The sequence below is a fragment of the Oryzias melastigma genome, linkage group LG13 (assembly GCF_002922805.2).
Source record: "Oryzias melastigma strain HK-1 linkage group LG13, ASM292280v2, whole genome shotgun sequence".
NCBI lineage: Eukaryota > Metazoa > Chordata > Actinopteri > Beloniformes > Adrianichthyidae > Oryzias > Oryzias melastigma.
The window spans coordinates 8,989,047-9,009,758 of record NC_050524.1 but is presented as its reverse complement, the minus strand read 5'-3'; positions in this window follow the sequence as shown (position 1 = coordinate 9,009,758).

The window sequence follows — 20,712 nt, the reverse complement described above, 5'->3', positions numbered from 1 at the left end:
AGATGATAGTCACCTAAAGAATCGGAGCTTTTTTAACTGGTTTTAGTTTTATTTTGAAAGTAATAACCGGAATTTCTAAATCCCACAATGAGTACATCCTTTATTTACCTGTCAAATTAAAATTGTGGGTGAACCTCAAAAAATCCATCATGAATTTCAACTTTCATTGTAAATAAATAAAAACAAATAATAATAATACTTGATTTTCATAACTTTAGTTGAAATGTTTTTTAAATACAAAATGTTTTTTATTCATGGCAAAATTTTATATTCACAAAAGCAAATTTAACACAAACAAGCTGCATTTTACTCACATAAACATTTTATTTTGTTTTAATTTATTTTATTTAGGTTATATACATATTTTTGATTGAGTTTTTATACATATGTGTAATTTTTTAATGATTTCGCAAAAATACATTTTCAGTTTTCTGCTGGTTATTTTGATGCTGTATATTTGTATTATATTTACCAAGCATTTACAGAAATCAATAATAATAAAAAAAGAAAACTGCCTGTCAAATCGTTTAACAAACAGTGTCTACTGCTATCTTGTGGTTATTTGTTGCAATTTACGACCTTATTTGTCATAATACTTTGGCAGAAATAATGACAAGGGACCTTGTAATAATATCTGAATGTTAAATTAAATATTGATCTAATTTATTTTATTCTAGACATCTGTGGATTTGGTTTCGCATTTAACTGTAAAGTTAATGAGCATTCCTTCTGAAGTGATTTTCTGTCACTTAGCTGGTTCTAACTGTCCCTATTAATTCAGTTTATTTATTTTACTATCTCATAAAAATTTACAGTTGCCCTTGAACTTTACAACATTATTATTGTGGTCTGTTGGACATCAGGGAAAGTTACTGGCCTCTAGGGGCCACAACAGGAACCCTTTCAAAATAAAACCTTTTTCCTTAATTGTAGTTAATCTATTTTAAATGCTTAGATAAAAACCTTAGATGTGAATTTGGAGTATTTTTTTATATGCAGATTAAGCACATCTACTTCACCAAAGCAACACAAAACAAACAAAAATGGCGCTTAAAAGCACATTTTATTTGACCATGAACTTATTTTACTGCCTTAAAAAGAACAAAAATTAAATGTAAAATTAGTATCACGCCCTCTGTCCAAGAAATTCTCAAAACCTTTCTTTGTGTGTTTGTGGAGGCCTCATCTCAACAGGCAGCACAGCTGCAGAAGGAGGTTTTCCCACATTATCGTTGACAAAAGGCTCACCACAAGTCTGATTAATGTTCAGTTTGTGGCCACTTACTGTAGGATGTGAGCTTTCCTGGATGCTGACCACCCACAACCAGAGCTGAGAAAGTGGCCGGTCTTTACAGAACACACAGACGATATAAACATCTTCATTGTTTGAGGATTTAGGGGTTGAAAGCAAATTAAGACGTGACTTCTCTTTCTCTGTTTTTAAATTGTGATTTATATACACAATATTTTGAATCTTAGTTGCACCAGTTATTTAAAATATTAATTTAACACATTTTTTTCAAAGCAAAATCAAATAGAAAAATATAAATATTTTATATATTAACTATTAGGTGAGCCTTTTTATTACAAATAAGAATTTTGATCAACAGAGGGGGCCATTTCCTAACTTAAAATTACGACTCCAGTTTGACTTGGTGTGCTTTTCTTTTTTCTTCCTTCTAGTCTAGGATGAAGTTAATGAAAACCTTTGAATATTTTATTTTCTCACTGTTTCCAAGTCTGAAAACATTTGTTTTTTAATTGTTTTATCATGCATTCGTTTTTTTTGGTCATGAATCTGAAATGTGATGGCAGCTGATGAAAGCAGACCCTGGACTGCAAACTCACTGAATAATTAACAGCAGCACTGATTGAAGTTGATTTGCTAAATATCTATTTAACGATTTCAGTCGCCACCAGATCATTCTGGGACGGCGGCTTTAATCCAGTAGACAGGCATGAAACCAAACAGCGGCATGATCCAGGGTGGATTTAAAGGAAACTTAACTGGGATCAGACTGGACATGCTCTTCACACATGTGGAGTCAATACAGGAAGGCTCCAGCTTACCTCCATATCCTGTTAAACTCCCCTGTATAGTGTAATATTTTTAATCATAAAAATGTGCCATCTTTTAAAAAAAATCCTTTAAGGTGCTTTGCCTAAAAACACATGCCTTTTCTTTAGAAGTTTTGAAGAGATGTCTGCAAATCTAAGATCGTTTTTGGTTTTATTTACATAGATTGGATGCATTGAACAGACAGTTATTACTTTTTTGCAGTGTTCTGTTAGAGGTTTCCCTTTGCATTAAACTGTGCATGTCGCCCCTTGATTTAGAACGCTGCAAAAACATTACGTCTTCATATTTCTGATTATTTTACCAGATGCATCTCCATAGGGAAGTTGTAAATTCACTACGTTTCCTCACAGTGAGTTTGACTCCATTTAATGCCTGTAAGTGAAACAAGGTCCTCTACATACTTTTTAGCTCACATATGCTGCTCATATGTGAACCTTTTCCCTTTTTTTAAGCCTGATCTCTTTTTAACCCTGAAATTCACCATAACTTTCCAAACATAATTTTTTTTAACTTAACCACAAAAATCCATTGAGATTTTGGATCATAAATTATTCATGTTCTGGATTTAGTTGGAAAAAACACAAACTTAGAGGTACTTCTGTAGAGAACCTGTTAGCTATTAGTCTGTTCTGCTACTTCATTGTGCAAAAAACTATATTAGCATTTAATTGAATTTTTGAATGAGTGCGCTCAAACATTTCAACACTGAGTGTTGTTAAAGGAAGTGATAACACTCAGACAAATAGGGAATGTCGCCATCACCAAATGTCAAACTATATCCATGTGGTGACTATGGATTCTCAAGTGCTTTTGGGTATTTCAAATTTGAAAAGTTCTAGTAAAGTTCTAACACTAACTAATACTTTACTAAGTTTATGAGTAATCAAATTGCTGTCTTGTTTGTAATTAATGTTTAAAATGGTGAAAAAGTCCATTGTCTTAACCTGTTTTATCCATTACAGCACATGTGTCAAAGTCAAGGCCCAGGGGCCGGATCTGGCCCTCCAGGTAATGATATCCGGCCCTCCAGATCATTTCATTTAATTGTTATTGGCAGCTCACTGTATTCTTGCGCTTATTTCTAACTTGTATAATTTTGACGAAATATTATTTTATGGAGAAGATATTGAAAGTGATTATAGTTTTAAGTTGATTTATTTTGGAATAATATTCTTGTCTGTTTTTATTCAAAGTAATGTTAAAAAGTTACGTTTTTAAAGTTTTAAAAATGTAGTTTTAGTGTGTTTAATAAATGTTTATCCTGTTCGGATCACGACCTAAGGTATATTTTGGATTTTGGCCCCTGTGCGATTGAGTTTGACACCCCTGCCTTACAAAGTCATGGGGAATAACCCGGCTATTGTTGGCAGAAGGCGGGGTACGCCCTGGACAGGTTGCCATTGTGTTACAGGGCCACACAATCACACAACCCTACACACTTACATCCACACCTGGGGACAATTTAGAGTAACCAATGAAACACGTTTTCGGAAAAAAAAACAGAGACCCCAGAGAAAACCCCCCATGCACATGTAAACTTCATACAGAAAGGTCACAGCCAGGTCCTGAACCGGTGTCTTCTTGCTGTGATGTAAAATGTTAAAATGACCACAATTTGTTCAAAACTAGGCCAATAATTTCCAGAATCGAATCTAATTCCATTATTTTTCTTTTTTCTTTTGATCCTCTCAATTCAATACAATTCAGTTCAATTTTGAGTTTACATGGTTTACACATTTAGACACATTTGTTGAGTAATTAATGCTGTAAAAAATGTTAGTGAAATAATAATGAAATTGTTAATACCATACAGTGTCACATGGATTCTCAAATTGAGAAATTTCAACAATTGCTCTGCGTCTCCTGGAGGGCGTTTCAGTTTGGCCACTAGGTGGCGATCATGCTATAGCATTACACCTTATTCCAGAGGAAGAAGAAAATGGTTACAAATGGTTACTTTAAAAATAATTCCTTAAAATGCTTTGGAAAATTGATACCTGTGAGTTTATAAAGATGTTCATTTAGTCAGCAATGTATGTTTAGGTCGACGTTAGCGTTAGCCGTCCCATGGGAAATTCCATTAAACATTCACATCAAGCTAGCAGACTTTAGCTTTAGGCGCTAGATCGATATTTACTTTTATCGATTGAATATTGATCTGTTAAGGTTAGATCTATTAATTGATTTTATTATTCAAAACTCTGCAGTTTGGCTTTTAACAGGAGCCAAAAATGAGTACACATTATTCTGTTACTCTCCTTTTTACATTCTCTACCAGTTAAATTTAGAATTGATTTAAAAAAAACTCCAAGTTTTCAGAGCCTTGCATGGACAAATTCCCAAGTACATCCCTGACCTTTTAACCCTTTACTCTACAGTCCGGTCCCTGAGGTCCTCAAACTAAAATCTGCTGCAAACTCCCAAATACTGCAACAAAACCAGAGGAGTTGTTATTATAGGACGCATAAAACTGCTTTTACCTTTCATTGGATTGGAAAAGCAAGAATAATCCATAAACAAGGCAACCAGTAGAGGTTTATATCAAGCATACAATAATTAGACATATAACTGATTGGTCAAACTTTCAAGTAATCACTTGTAAATAAATATATTTGTTCTTTTGTATGTAAAACCTGACATAATAAAACTCTTAAGCTGTTTTTCCTCTGATCATCTCTGCCTGATCCCTAAACTTTCATTCAAAAATGTTTAACTGAATATTTTTGGTTTCCAGATTTTACTTTTCCATCAAAAAAGAAAGCAGTGCCACTTTCACATGTTCACCTCACTGAAACTCAGGCATGCCTGACATTTATTTCCACATTATTACAGTCTCATGGAAGTAATTATGCACAAAAGTGATTGACGATCGCATTACCCAACGATACCATTTAATGTTTGGAATATTGTTTTAAACTTTGCTCATGGTGCAGTTCACTTACAGATATATTAGCTTAGTTTTATGAGAGGATTGTAGCTCAGATCCTATTCTATATTGAAAACCTTTTTTGAATAAAACATTACTTTCAATGTTTAATATACAAAATCTAGCTGGACATTAGTTTTGGGGATACGCTGAAGTCTGAGATTTTAGGTTTTGACCAAAAAAGTTGTCTTAAAGTTCTACTGCGATCAGCTATTGATCTATTTTAAAGTTGTTCCCAGTAGTTGTTTTCATCATGATTATGCATTTTTACGTAAAATTAAAAAAATCCTGCGTTATTTTCCAGGAAGTAGTTTCCGAACAGTAGGACTGAAAATTCATCTCTGAGTTGTGGGCAGGACAGATGATGCAGGGTAAGCCCATCTCCTCTTCCCATCATCCCTTTGTTTACATGCTCTCCTGCTAGCAAACAGCCCCTCACAACCCAATCTAACATTATATAAAAATACAGAGAAATATTGGAGCTATTGAGCCGAACAATTTTAGAGCCAAGGGACCTTGCGGCTTGCCGTGGTTGTTTCCCACACCTATAATCTTTTTTTATGTCTGCTTCTGATTCACAACAATTTAAGAAATACTATTTTAAGCTTAATTTTCTTTACTTATGTCCTCCATCTTGAATAAAAATGCCAAAGAGCATGGCTAAAACACAATTTTCATTTGAACTTTACATCATATTAGCAAAAAATTATTTCAGAATACTTGCCAAATCAAATGTTGAAATCATTTGAGTTTTTACAGAAAATATTGGTTCAAAATGTATTTTTTAATCAAAATTTCCTTCAAGAATTTTTTTAATCTTCGAAAACAATGTGGTCCATGCAGTCAGTGGCTGCCATAGTAACAAATACAATAACTATCTTCAATACCTAGAATAAAAAAGAAAGAGAAAAAGTCCCCATTAGACTGATTAAAAACAAAAAGTTTGAAAAATGTAAAGTTGGAGCCAATATCTTATTTACTTTTCACAAATTAATCAATAATATTCCTCACAACATTTCAAAGTTGGAAATTTTACCATTTTTCATCCATTTTTTATTATAAGAACAGTTTCCTTTTAAGTAAACTGTTAAGTAATTCATCTTGGCTACAGTAGTAGTCTTAGATTAATCCAATATTTCTTGAAAATTGAAATATTTCAGATGTGTCTAACTGTCTAAAACATGGTCGGTGCCGTCACACGGTACGAGCGCCAAAACAAAAACAGCAGATGACATTTGATCTGCAAAGGCCACGTGGCGTGACAAGTCGGACTAAACTGAGGTACAAACATCTTCAACCGGAGTCATCAACACTTTGAATTCTTTCATGTTTTATGTACTTTTAAAATGTTTGCTAAAGATTCAAACAAGTGGATTGGAGGAAAAGTGAAGAGCCCACAGTAAATCTGTCTCTCCTTCTGATTTACGGCGCCGAGGGGTCGTTAGCTTCTAACTCCAACGAGCTGCAGTCTTGAACCGTCGTTCTCAAAGCCCGAAAACTTGGATAAAATGCAGTGTCCTCAGCTTTGCTAAATATGGAACTGTTTCACGACAATCAAATTTAACATAAAGATAAACTTTTAAGTGTTTCTTCAAAATTTCCCAAATAAATCACTCTGCTGTTAAAGAGATTATTATTATCATCCAGGGCATGTAACACATTCAAAAAAATGTGACAACTCTTCAACCAGAAGCCCCTTTTCTCAGGAGAAACAGTAAAAGTTACTGCAAACGTGGAGTAAAATAAGGTCAATTACCCTCAAAATAAAATGTTGATGTTGTTGGTCCAGAAGATTCGGGGAAAGTAAGGTCAGATTCTTGAACTTACTTTCTGTTCAAAGTTAAAAGTTTTGGATTTGTGTGAATTTCAACTGGAATTGTCATTTTTTGACTGCAGCTGCAACCTATTTTTCCCTCTATCTTAATACTTTAAGTGCCTAAAAGTGGAGTGGATTTTAGCTATAAAGATGAAATATTTCATGTTTTGGCAGAAGAGAATAAACAGACACAAGAAAGCGCTCCATTTCCAGAACAGCACTTTCATTTCACAAAAGCTGCAATAAATTCACAATAAACAAAATCTGCAAACAAAGTACGCCGCATTTCAGCGTGTAAACCTCAACGACTGTCCGTATTGTGAAGAATATTAAACAGATGAGCCGCACTAATGTCAAGCCCAGGAATGGAAGATTCACAAACACAGGCATACATCACTGCAGAAGCTTCCCAAGAGCGTAAAATAACCCTGGCCGGGACATGCGGGGGGAGAGCCAGAAAGGATGGTTTCTTCTGCACCAACACAAGGACAGCCAACAACTGATCTAAGACACAGAAGCAGGAACGATTTTGCTTGATTTAACTGATGCTACCTTCTTTTTTTTATTGTCAAACAAAATAAAAGCATAATCTGCAACAAAATGTGCTTGAAAACCTAAACTGAATAGAATATTCCTTTGGACTTTCCATTGAAGGAGTCAGTTTATAGCAGGGAAAGTACAAAGCAAGCGCAATCTTGTCCCGACTTGTCTCAGCATCTCATGAATCGCTGCCCTTTTGGCGAACGTTCCAAGCGTTGAAGATGAAGATATGTCCTGCATGCCAGTGCAGATGGAGGAATTCATCAGCTGCGTTTAGGTGCGCCTAATATTGTCCTAACTCAAGGCGACAGCTCGAACAATCAATTTACGTCTCAGGGTTCGAACACAATATCCGAAAGTGTAATAAAGTTTGACGAATGGTGTGTGAAGCAGTTAAACGTGCCTAATACAAGAACATTTTCTTCAACCCCATGACCCACGGATCACCCTTAAAGGAAACATATCTGCTTCAAACTGGAGCTTTTACCATTTATAGATCACACACAAATAATTATCTATTGGCTTAACGCCTAACTTTTAAATCTTTACTCTATTTTTCCTCAAATCCACAAATTACCCTCCAGCCAAAAAGGCGTTTACCTTTACGTGAATGTTTGACCTTTAGCATGCTGAGTGATGAATGTGTGGAGTTTGACAGAAGGTGTGATTAAAACTGAACCTGTTGAAAGAGAGGGCTTTCTTTGAATTCAGTTTACGGTGCTCACTTACAAGTACGATTTTATGGTGGAACTAAACAGAAACACACTTTTAAATGTGGACAAAAGTGTGATGCTCCCTCCAGGCACAGAAAAAAATCTAATAACATGTGATGGACTGTTTGGGCATTGAAGAAATATTGACTTATAATCAAATAAACATAGTCTTACATTTTCATGTCTTTTTAATAAATACAATTTCTACATGGATTCATTTATGCTCAGTCTGCATAGGAAAACCACATATTGCGCACACTAGAACATATAAAGAACATGTGTCAAAGTCAAGGCCCCGGGGCCGGATTCGGCCCTCTGGGTAATTAGATCCAGATCATTTTATTTTATTATTATTGACGGTCCGATGTTATTTTGCGCTTATTTCTAACTTGTATAATTTTGACAAAATATATTTTTAAGCAGAGTAAAATATTATCATCATTATCATTATCATAATATTGAGTTATGGTTTAAGTTGATTTATTCTGAAATAATATTCCTGCCTGTTTTTTTATTAATAGTAATGTTCAATTTTTAAAGTTTAAAAAAAACGTGTTTTTGTGTGTTTAATAAATGTTTATCCTGTTCAGCCTAAGGTGTGTTTTGGATTTTGACCCCTGTGTGATTGAGTTTGACACCCCTGATATAGAACATATAGAACTAGAACAAACTGTTTTGACCAGCATCAATGTTGACTTCAGTACTTTGTATTAGAAGTGCAATCTGTCGAATGGAATATTTAATAATCGTATGTTGCAATAAAACAACTTCATTTTTCAAATTCTGCAATACAAAACCAGGCTCCTTTCCTAAAAGTAGGAAAATGTGGCCTCCAGCCTGTTCTAAAAACCTTGTGTTCGAGTTCTTGGTTGTGGTTGATTAAATTACATGTTAATTTAAGCCACTGCAAGCCTGTGGCGATACAGTCACAAGATCCTTCTATGACACTTTTTAGCGCATTTATTTTACATTACCTGTAATTAAAAGAATGAAAGTTGATAGTTAGGCCATCGCTTCCAGGACAAGTGAAAATTGTCATGTTTTTTTTGTGAAACACAAAACAACTGTGTGTGTCTAATATGCCGAGAGACTGTTGCTGACTGCGGGCGCTGGAGAAAAATATTGATGTACTGTTTGAAAATCCAAGCGCTGGTTTGGTGTTTTCTATTGTCGTAATGACCTGCTGCCAATCGGTTTCATCGTGTGACGACAGTAGCTCCGCCCTAATCGCCCTTTTCTACTGACCTTCATTCAATGGGGGTCCAAAAATAGTATGGTTTGGTCTGGCTCAATGGGTTCCACCGGGTGGTCCAATAGTTCAGTCCAGTCCGGTAGTTTGAGCGTTGCCATTGTAAAATGGACCAATTAAACAATTGATGACCCCTATCTGTCATAGGCCCATAGAAAAATAGAATGGGACGGTTCTGACGTTAATTGGCAGAAAGGGATGGCGACAGAAAGCAACAGCATAGCGCTAAGCTAGCGTTTCCGTTTTCCTCTTTATGGCAGGATTCTTCTTATATGCCCCAATCTTCTTTCAAACAACATAAAATTCCTGTTATACACGATGTACAAAAAGTATTGCAAGAAAAAGACGAGCTGCTGGATGACCTCTATTGTTGTTGCTTTTTTAGTCGTCGCAATGACACGCTAGCAGTCTACACCACGCATGCGCAGTGAAAACAAACTGCTGAGAGGGAGCGAGTCTCAACTGAGTCGAAATTCTCGCCAGAATTACCCGGACCATCCCGTACTACTCCTCTCGTACCAAACTGCTCAGTGGAAACTAGGCTAAACGGTGAATTCAGACTGGGAGACTTGTCAGAGTCCACCTAATTTTCTCCGGACAGAGTCCCGAACCATGTGTTCAGACTGCAGTCAATCAGGCTATTGTTTTCCAGATCAAAGCTTGTAAACCAAACCAAGTAACTACAGATCTCTTCAGTCATTGGCCAGCAGTTAAAGGGGGTGGGTCAAAACAAAAAGAGAAGATGGAGGTGCTGCAGTTCACAAATCCTTGCTGGATAGTTCACCTATCCAAACTATTTATTTCACTGACCAATTCTGAACGTCTGAATGAAGGCCAGGTTCAACATTTTGGTACGAAGGAGGCATGCTACAAGGCGGTTACTGAGGATGCTATGGCTATGACATAAATTGTTTGGAAAACAGTGCAAGAATCAATGTGTATCATGCTCAAAGTTGTTTTAACGAGCTTGTATTCATCTGACCGAATTTCAGTGAGCTGCTGTTGGATTGCTGCTCCAGATTAGTTCACAAATGACAGGCTACAGTGGCCTTCAGAACAAACCGAAGTTCAGTCTGATTGGAAACAAACCGAGAGCACTTCAGTAGATAGGTCTGAGAGCGGTTCCTGGTCCCGGACCAGAGTCTGCTTCCATGTATTCAAACTGAGAATTTGCTCCGGATTATTGGGGGAAACAAACTCTAGTTCACTTTAAGGAAATCCTCATAGAAGAGAGTAAAAAGTATCCATATATAATAATATATTATCTTTGTCACACTGAAGAACATTTCTATGAAATAAGAGCTATTTTCACAAACTCTTTTCCTGCATATGGAAGTCAGACGATTTGATCTCTGAGGTCCCGCCTTTCGCTCATTGTGGGTGTCGCCCATTTCATGACGTCAAACTGTTTGCGTTTCACTCACGAAAACAAACAACATCCAAAATTTTGCAAAGATGGATGTGCATAAAATGCATTTTGCCAATCACCGCTAGGTTCGCATAGAGAAAGTGTACGAGTGTTAAATTGGGCGTGGTGCTGGCAGCGCAGACTCTTCCTGGTAGGGGCTGTTCCTCACTTTATGACATCACAATATGAGGATCTACTCATTATTGTGAATTTAGGAGGGGCTGGTGCCCAGAGAGATTTGTGAATAGATCAAAATACCGCTTTTGGAGTTGTTATTCGAGAGGAATTAACATTATAAGCACTTAAAAGCTCAAAAAGTGGATTATACATGATAAAGCCCTTTAATTCAATCTGTGTTACGTGTTTTAATCAGTAGAAAAGGTCAAAAATACATCTTGAGTTTAGAAAAACAACTGACCCCATCTGCGTGATGATTTGCTCGATGATTTAAAATATCCCTACCATTTCTGCTTCTGTCATTATCCTAAAATTATGTAACAACAAAAAAATAGTTCCCAAGCTTTGCTAAAAAAAAATGCAAAAGTCATTGGTCTTTTGGCTGCCTCTGGCTGGACAGGAAAGCAAAGCGGAAAAAGCAGACTTGGACCCCATTTTCTAAAAAAAAAAAAAGCACAGGGAATCCTTTCTGCGTGGCTCTTGAGTCCCAGAAGAGAGGAGGGGAGATGCTGAGCACCGTCTCAGACAGCTTTAAAGAAAGATTGAATGTGCTTTTTTTTCCTGGAACACAGACAAACCAGACCCAAACTGTGCTGAACCTAATGAGTTTCATCTTAAGTCTAATATTTCAAAATAAAACTACAATTTACAGTCAAAGCAGAGCCTCCCAGAACAGAGGAAAAATGAAAAACTAGCATTTGTGTCCAAAACAAACAAACAGAAGAAAAAAACACACAGGAAAGACGCTCAGCATCACAGATGATTTATTGTCGCCTGAGCCGCAGTCTTGTGCATGAGTGGCGAATTTCATAAACACGCCAAGAAAACCACAGGAGAGCTCTGTCTGATACTAAAACGTTACATGTCTTTCTTTTCCATAGATGGGCTGCTGGCTTTCTGTTATTTTCCAAACCCACACTGGTCCTATTCTTCTGGCTTTTTTTTTCTAGAAAAGAAAAAAAGGTTAAGTGGAAAAAGAAGTGGTCATCTTTAAACTGTCAACTGTATTAGATCAAATAAAAAACTGATATTTTTTTTTACTATTTTTCATTGCTTAAAACACATGTGAAAACACACAGATACTTTTATTCCATTTAATTTTAGCCAGAGTGCTAAGAAGCTATCAGAGCTTTAAAAGTATCTATTTGGCCACAACTTTGAAATTTATGTCATTAGATGATTCTTGAGGTTCTTAATGGAGCTTTAATGGTGTGCAAATCACTCATAGCACGTGCACTAATGCATCTTCATACCATTACAGAGCTGCATCTTGAACTTTTGCTGACAGTAGATTGGACAGTTCCTCTAATCTATGGCCAAGAGGAGGAAGAGCCACAACTTTCAGGAGAAATTCCCCCCAAATTGATTCTTCAGACCACAAGACGGTTTTGCAGTTTAGCTCAGAAGTTATTTCGTCTTCTTGTTTTTTTCTTTCATCACTCTTTTAACTTTTAATATTTTTTTCAGAAGAAGCGATGAGCTTCACATTAGATCTCGAAATTGTAGTGCAGTTCAATCCTGCATAATATATACTGTATATATATATATATGTGTGTGTGTGTGTGTGTTAGAAATGTTGAAACATCAAACTAAAAAGACCCCAAGATCACCATCTGTTTGGTAAGAATTTAAGAAAAAAAAAGTTCCTGCAGCTATTTTTCCATGAACAATATTTTATTGGCTACAACATTCCCCATTATTAATGATGGAAGAAATGGTTTGAACTTCCTCCTCCTGGCACTGTGTTATCTTCCTGCCAAACATCCCTAAAGCCTCCTCAACGGGGTGGCAAGTGGGATTCAACTGTGGGCACTCACTGCCTTTAAAAGCACCATCAACTTTCCGTTGCCATGGTTACCTATCATAATAGTGGCTAAACGGGCTAGAATTAGCAGGAGAAGTTTCTCACGTCGCACATCATCTAAAGCAGAACAAGAAGAAAAAACAAATATCTTAATGGAACTGAGGATGCAGGTTTTTGTGTTCATCTTTCTGACTTTGATGTCCACAACTTTGTAATATAGTACAGATTCTTTTACTTTTCCACTACACCTTCCCATAATCGTCTTTTTCTTTTGTTGCTTTTGCTCAATACAAAAAATAATCTATTAATAATCAAGTTCTAATATATTTTAATGAAATGTAAGAGGCATTCTTCTGCTCTCCAGTGAGCGCCACACAGATTTACATTTGCTGTTCTCCAGTGCAAAATTATTAGACGCTTTCTCTGATCTAATCTCAGAGCAAAGTGACGACTGTTTATCGTAGCTGTCATTGCTTAAGAGGCAAGATCCAACCTGAAGAGCTGCAAGTCCATGAAAGGGCAAAGGAGTGATGAAGTAGAGCGGGTCAAATGTACTGAATGTGTGCAACATAAGCAAATACTTTCAAGTCCAGTTCCCATCTGAGACCTGCAACCAAACAGAACCGTTGGATTTGGATCAAGTTTAGCTTAATACCGGTTTTATTGCTGGTTTGCATGTGTTCAGACTGAGGGGAAAGAAAAGAATCAGTAACACCCGCACAGATCAACACACACATGTTAAGAAACATGAGCAACAAAGAAGTGTATTTATGACACAGTAAACTGACTATAACACACCCATATGTTTGCTCCTGCAATGCAAGAATTTGAACGGTTTTGAGTAAGTGAGTCATAGAACATGTTATCCGAGATGAAATTAATGGTTTTAGAAAGTTTTGTTTCAATCTCAAATTAGGACCAGGATATTCTGTGAACTGAATAAGTTGGGAGTTTAATTAATTTAATTAATGTTGGCTGATCAAAAAAAGAAGTTTCTTGAGAAAAAAATTGAACAGGAAATCAAAATTGCACAAAATAATAAAAAAAAAAGTTTATGCTGGTAGTGTGAGGACAAATTTGTAGTTTTATTTTATTTTTTGTACCATTTTTATTTTAGCTGGTCTGTTATTTTTAAGTATTTTTTAATATTTTTTAGGGCCTGTCTGTATAGCCAGATAAGCAGAGAAGTTCCATATTCATAAAAACAGATATTCAAAAACCAGACCACCCTTTTATTACATTCAACAAAGATTTGTTTATATTTTGATTCATTAAAATGAAAAAAAAAACCAAGAAATATTTTCATCCTTGCTGTTGATACAAAACCCTTATTTATGAAGTATTTATTTATATATATTTCTTGTCCTGTGTGTATATGTTTTTCATATTGGAATTTGTTGTATGATGTTTGGAATTGTTAAATAAAGTTTGGAGGGGGACTAAAAAGATAGCTAGCTGAGCTAGATGGCTAGCTTTGACCCCAGGACAGTCACTTGGTTTTGAGTAAATAAAAAAATAAAGACTTATTTTTTTTAAATATAATGTTGTTTTGATTGGTTGGTTTTGACACTCTACACACTTTACCAAAAGAAAAGACTAAAGTGGCCCAACTGCTTGAAAAATTCCTGCAGTTTCTTTTTTTCCAACTTGTCCTGTTCAACAGCTGAGCAAACAGATCCGAGTTGACAGCCTCTTGAGTTAGACAGATTTTACTGTCAAACAGGGAGGTATTTAATATAACCCCCTTTTGAATTTTATGATACTTTATTTATATTGATTATGTTTGTAACCTTTTTTTCTGTTAGACTAGACAGAAAAGGGCACAAAAGAAAGATAAAAGAAGGGAGTTTAGAGAAAAAATACGATGGTAACAGAGGAGGGGGGAGCTTCATAAAACAACCAGGTGTAAATAGCAGAACATGTGTTACAAACACACCTGTTGGCTAAAATAGTCTTCACAAATAAAAGTCAAAATGTACACAATACAACTGCAGTTCCCGCACACACTTATGCATATAAACCCACACATGTGAAGTCTTTCATTCTGTCACACATAGGTGAGTATATATGCTTTGCTAATGTGGACGATTATGGAATCTAAAATGAGGGAGAGTGCCTGGCCATCCTCACACCGAGACCCCCCCTCCCAGAAGCAGCAACAGCCAGGACCCCCAATCCGCCCACCGGGCAATTCCGCCAAGCACCCTGACCAGTGAACACGGCACCGCCACAGAAGCCCCCCACGCCAGAGAGCAGTTTCTGCAATTCCTGCAGTTTCAACAGCTGATCACCAAAAAAGGAATCTGTCTATCTGACAATTGTCTAGCTGTCATATCTTAATAAATGCTACACCACCTAATCGTACCACATTTACACCCCAGAAATTTGTTTTACTTTTAATGATTTGCACTTATTTAGATTCTTGTTTTTTTTTTTTTTTACCTTCCACTTACAATGGTTACCAATGGTTACCATTACTCTCTTTAGTTCACTTCTGCTCATTGATTGCTTAGAAAAAGGAAAGTCCGTCTGCATTCACACTGAGATGAACCGCATCAGAGAGCTTTTACAAGTGAACCAAAACCTTCATTCTTGGGGAGCAAAGATAAAAAAAAAAACCAAGATTTCAAGTCCGCATGCTGGTGGAGTGGTCAGCCCTCAAACTCCAGCTGGGAACTTTCTGGCTGGAATTTGCATGTTTTCTCCCTGCATAGGTTTTCTCCAGGAGCCCCAGCTTCCACTGTCCAAACACAAGCTACAGAGGTTAACTGCTGTTTCTAGAATGCCTCTAGGTGTGTATTTGAGCATTTGGCCCTGAAACAGACTGGTGACATGTTTAGGAAGTCAAATCTGTCCGTGTGATTGTGCTCTAAAACTCGTTTTGAACCTTAATTGAGCTTTTTTGTTCAGAAAAACGTTCACGACTGCAGCAACCTACATCATTTTGTAAGTTACATTGAACTTAAATGTCATATATTGGTTCTAAAAGCAGAAGATAGATTGTGTATCCTGAGGTGTTCTTCCTGCAGCACCCATCAGCTGTCAGATTCTAAATCAAAACAAGCTTCCAAGCTTTCCCAAAATGTGGGCTATACTGTCTTTAGAAACACACAGACAGGAAAAAAAAGTAAAGAACAAAATGTTCCTGTCGCAGCATCGTTGATAGAACTAGGAGTTTTCATTGACAGAAAGCTACTGTTTATAAAAACATACATTTGCTGGCCTAACTGTTGCATGCATGATCATTTCTTTATTGTGACCCTTTCATGAAGTTCAGCTTTTTGTTATAAAAATGTCCAGCACTCTAACCCCTGCTGGACTAATGCTAAAAAACAGCGTTATTTATGGTAAATGTTAAGACTCAAACAACAGTTTGAAAATAAGATATAAGAAAAAACTGATACTGAAAATAGTGTCCCAAAAGGAAAGAAATAAACATTAAAAACTTTTAAAATAATAATAACAATTCAGCGACAAAGTTATTCCCAGCTGTTACTCCAGATGAAAAAAATATTAACTAAAATGTCTAATTAGCATTGAATTCCTTTACAAATTCAGTTCCTTTAACAGGAAACTTTACTTCAACAAAATAAAGAAATAGAATAGAAATAAACTATTTTCCATTATTAAAAAAAATAACAATATTATAAATACTTGTATACACTTTTGTCAAAGTAAAGATCATTTTTTAGTGAAGTTACAAAAGTAAAGATAATAAAGCAGAGAACTCACAAAAGCTAGTTTGTCATGTAGCTTCAATGTCATTTGTACATGATTTACACAACCCTTAAACTCTGTTCCACAAAAGAATCCAGGAATAGCTTACTCTCATAACACTGCTCAGTGAGTTATTGCTACTGTGTGGCTACGCTCCAATGAGTTCCACATTCATTGCCGATTCTGCATCACCTAACACTCAGTAAACACTAAAACATTATTGGCTAAGCAACTGTTGGTAGTTTGTTTATTTTAAAATGTTTTAGATTTTAATAAAAAAAAAAAAACATTTGGCAAATAGAGGTTCTATGGGTTTGAGATTTTGGGTCCCAAAAACCATTTTAAAATGTTCATTTTTTCCACATCAAAGATTATTTATGGCAGTCCAAAACAGTTCAATACTGTTCTTTATAGGTACAAGCTACGGGAAACATTCCTCAGAGAGTTTGGTCCATACTGACATGATAAAATCACACAGTTGCTGCAATTTTGTCATCTGCACATCCATGACGCCGATCTCCTGTTCCGCCACAACCCAAAGATGTTCCAGAGTTACATCCATCCTGCCATACCTGACCTCCTCCCGCCACCACGAGATATCCAAACCCCTGGCTGGACAAGCTGGAAACGGTACAGACTGCTGGGGGGGAGAAGGATCGGCCAATTTATAAACCCGTCACGCATTACCCGAGTCGTGCATAAACCAGGCAAGATTATTGCACTGTTTATATGCAATTCATCAGTGATGTGTGTTTCAATGTTGTAGTTTTAACATGACGTGTACCTTATACGCAATAAAAAAAGTTATCTATCTGTGGTTCATGTGTACAAAGTCCAGAAGACATACGTTGAAGGGTCATGGAAAACCATAGATTTTGTTACATCTTGCATAAATCACCCACGATTGCGTAAGATATAAGTAATAATTGCGTATAATCTACGTAACATGCACATAATTCACAACCCACCAAAAATTTTAACAGCTCAAAACTGAATTCACGTCGGCCGAAACTCTCAAAGGACATCTGCGCACATTGAAATATGATGAATGCAAGACACACTTATGAATTATGTATATCATGCATGTATCACAAAAGACCAAAATTACACAGATAATAGTATGTAGATAGAGTGCAGTCTCTATGACATGGTCGGAAAGTCGATGCTGATTATTGTTACTGTAGTCCAAATAGTAAATGGCGTATTCTTGTAAAGCAGTTCTTTTTATCTTCCTTGAAGACCCAAAGTGCTTTACAGGTACATTTCCACTCACCCATGCACATACACTCACACACTGATGGCGACTGCGCCAACCTATAACCACAAGAGACAATGTGGAGCACAATGTCTTGCCCAAGGACACTTCAACACATGATCAAAAAAGGCGTGAACTGAATCTTCCAATAGGAGGTTGATTGCCCTACCAATCCACAACAGCCGCCCTGATGGCCACATGACTCAAAGGACACTGAGATTCCAATTTGAATCTTTAAACTAGGACCAGAAAAAAAATGTAAATGACGCACTTAATGGATTCCAGTCATATTTAGTACCAAACTTAATTGGGTTTTCAGTGGCCATTTTATAACTTTAGGTTTATTAAAAACTGACAGTGGAGTTGCAAACATTCCAATGTGTTTTAGATGTATCTCAAATAACCAGACCTGACAGTCCATGGAAAAACTGAAGGGGTGATGTGGAACAAAAAGCTTGTAAATATGTTTCTTTGTTTCAACAATTCCTCTCCAACAGATCTGCTGCAATGACGTATCATCAGGTGTTCAAAGACAGGGCAATACATCAAACTGGATTTGACAGTGGAAACTGGGCCAAACCTACAGGCAAGGAAGGGAGTTCTTTAAAAGTATAGCACTTTGGTGCTTAAGGTCTGGTTATGACCTTGTAATATCAACAACCGAGGACCTGAAACGACCTCAGAGCAAGAAATAAGAGACTGTCTCATGTTGTATGCTTGTTGATGAGCTAAACACAGTCATTAGTTTGACTTTTAATCCTATTAATATCCAGCAAAAAGCTTCTTGACTCCTTTACTCATACTCCTGTACTGTTTGTATCCAACACCCTATAAATTTAGAAATTTTTAAGTCTCTTAGACTCAGCTGTAGTCTAGTCCACATAAGTCAATAATTTTAGACATGGTTTGACAATTTTTATTAGTTCTCTTTGTGCTCATTGGCACTACAGTGTACATATGAAACATGAAGCCACTGTCCCCAACACACTCTTTGGAACAAATGCTGCGTTGAGATGACAAGTCGCAAACAGCTGTTTCCAAGACAATCGCCAAAGCCAACTGGATCAAAGTGTTTGTCTGGCTTGCATTCATGACATATTGGAACCAGTTTTCCTTTCTTTTTTTTCCCTGAACAAAATTAAGAAATACCTTTTGCTCTGAAGAATGACCAGATCTTCACAATCCAATGCTTTAAATATGTAGAGAACAGACTGAAGAATTCTGAGTCAAAATCTTATATTTAGAAACAAAGTGATCCAGACTGTGGCTCTGTAAAACACTAAATCTTTACGGTTCAAAATAAAGTTTAGGTTTGTATGTTTCGTGATGCAAATGATGACATTTTTCTTGGCAGTTGCTAAGGTCTTTAAAATTTTCTTTGTACCCATGCAGCTATAAAGTGCATTGAAGAATTCTAGACAAGAGCCAAGTAGTAATCCGGGCCTGATGCAGATGTTTGCACATGAACAATCATTAACTCTTTAAAAACCTGACTTCACCATTAAATACGATTTAAAGAATATGCAAAAAAGTAGTCAAGAATATAATGATTTCATGTGTAAGAGTTACAATGCATGATGTGCAGATGCATTTACAACTCATTCTCACTTTCAACTCATCATATATGGACGTAAAGTTCAGGCACCCTCTGCATCACTTTTTGACGTTTTGGGTGTCCCTAACTTGACGTTTTTTGATGTGCTGGCTGTTCCCATTAAATAAGGGGTTCCCAACCTTCAGGCCTAGAACCAGTACCGGTCTGAGGGCTGCTTGGTACCAGGCCACAGACAGTGAAAAAATGCATACACTAACCAAAGGTCCTCAACCTTCAGGACACGGACCAGTACTGGGACATGGACTGGTACTCTTACCCGGTACTGGTTCCGTGTCCGTTGTCCTGTCCAGTACCACGTCCCGAGGGTTGGGGACCAGATATTTAATGAGAACAGCCAACACGTCAAAAAACGACGAGTTGGGAAAATGTGATGCGTAGGGGGCCCAAGCCATACGTCCATATATGACGAGTAGGGAGTGAGAAACTGTAGGCATATACTGCAACTGTGCATTTGTCACAAGTAAATACCTTTCTTGAACATATTCTTTTTTAATTAGAGATGCACTTGTGGTGCATGTTCTTGTGGCATGTTTTTGACAATGGATGACATATATAAAGAAAATTAAGCTTAGAATTATGTCTGAATATTTCTTTATCCATCTTGTGGTGTATCCGGATCAGATGAAGAAAGGTTGTTTGAAAAAGCTCGTAGGTGTGACATAGAAGCCCCTACATCCACTTGTAGACGATGACATCAATGCAAGTCTTTGTTTTCCTTGTCCGAGCATTTGGTTCAAAATTGTATGAATGGAAGGTTGTAGGGTAACAGGAGAGTGAACAGATGGTTGTTGGAAAGTGGTGGTGGTTCTGCCCAAAATTCAGAGACAAATTTCTAAAAAATTTTAGCTGCTCTGCAGAAACTATGACTTAGAGAATGACACAGGTGAATCAAACTTAAAAGACTACTGGGAAGACTTTGAAAATAGATCCAAAGATGCATGGAGGGGCTCTTTTAAACCCTATTTGATTATTTGTTAAAATCTTTTCAAACCGACTAAATTCTCAAAATTCCTGTGAAACTTTAAAAATACATCTTGTATTAGAGAATCCCTAAACATATTTAAATATTATATGGTTTGGTTGTATTTTGTTCTTGGTCATGGTTTTGATTTCCCTTGATTAGTCACACCAGATTCAGGCTCATGATCCTCAGCTTTCTTCAGATCAGTAAATCACACTGTCTGGTTTTTCTTTAGTGTCAGCTCATCTGTCATCTTTTGTTGCTCCAATGGTTTTTGTTATGTTTCAGTTTATTCATTAAACGTTTTACTTTTCTGCCACCTTGCCTGGTCTCCTGCCTTTTTGGTCCACCACCATCTGTTCCATACCGCATATCTTTATTTTTTTCCACATAAAAAACATTGGTCTCAATTCTTAATCACTGTGGGCTCTAAAATGACTTTCTGACACAT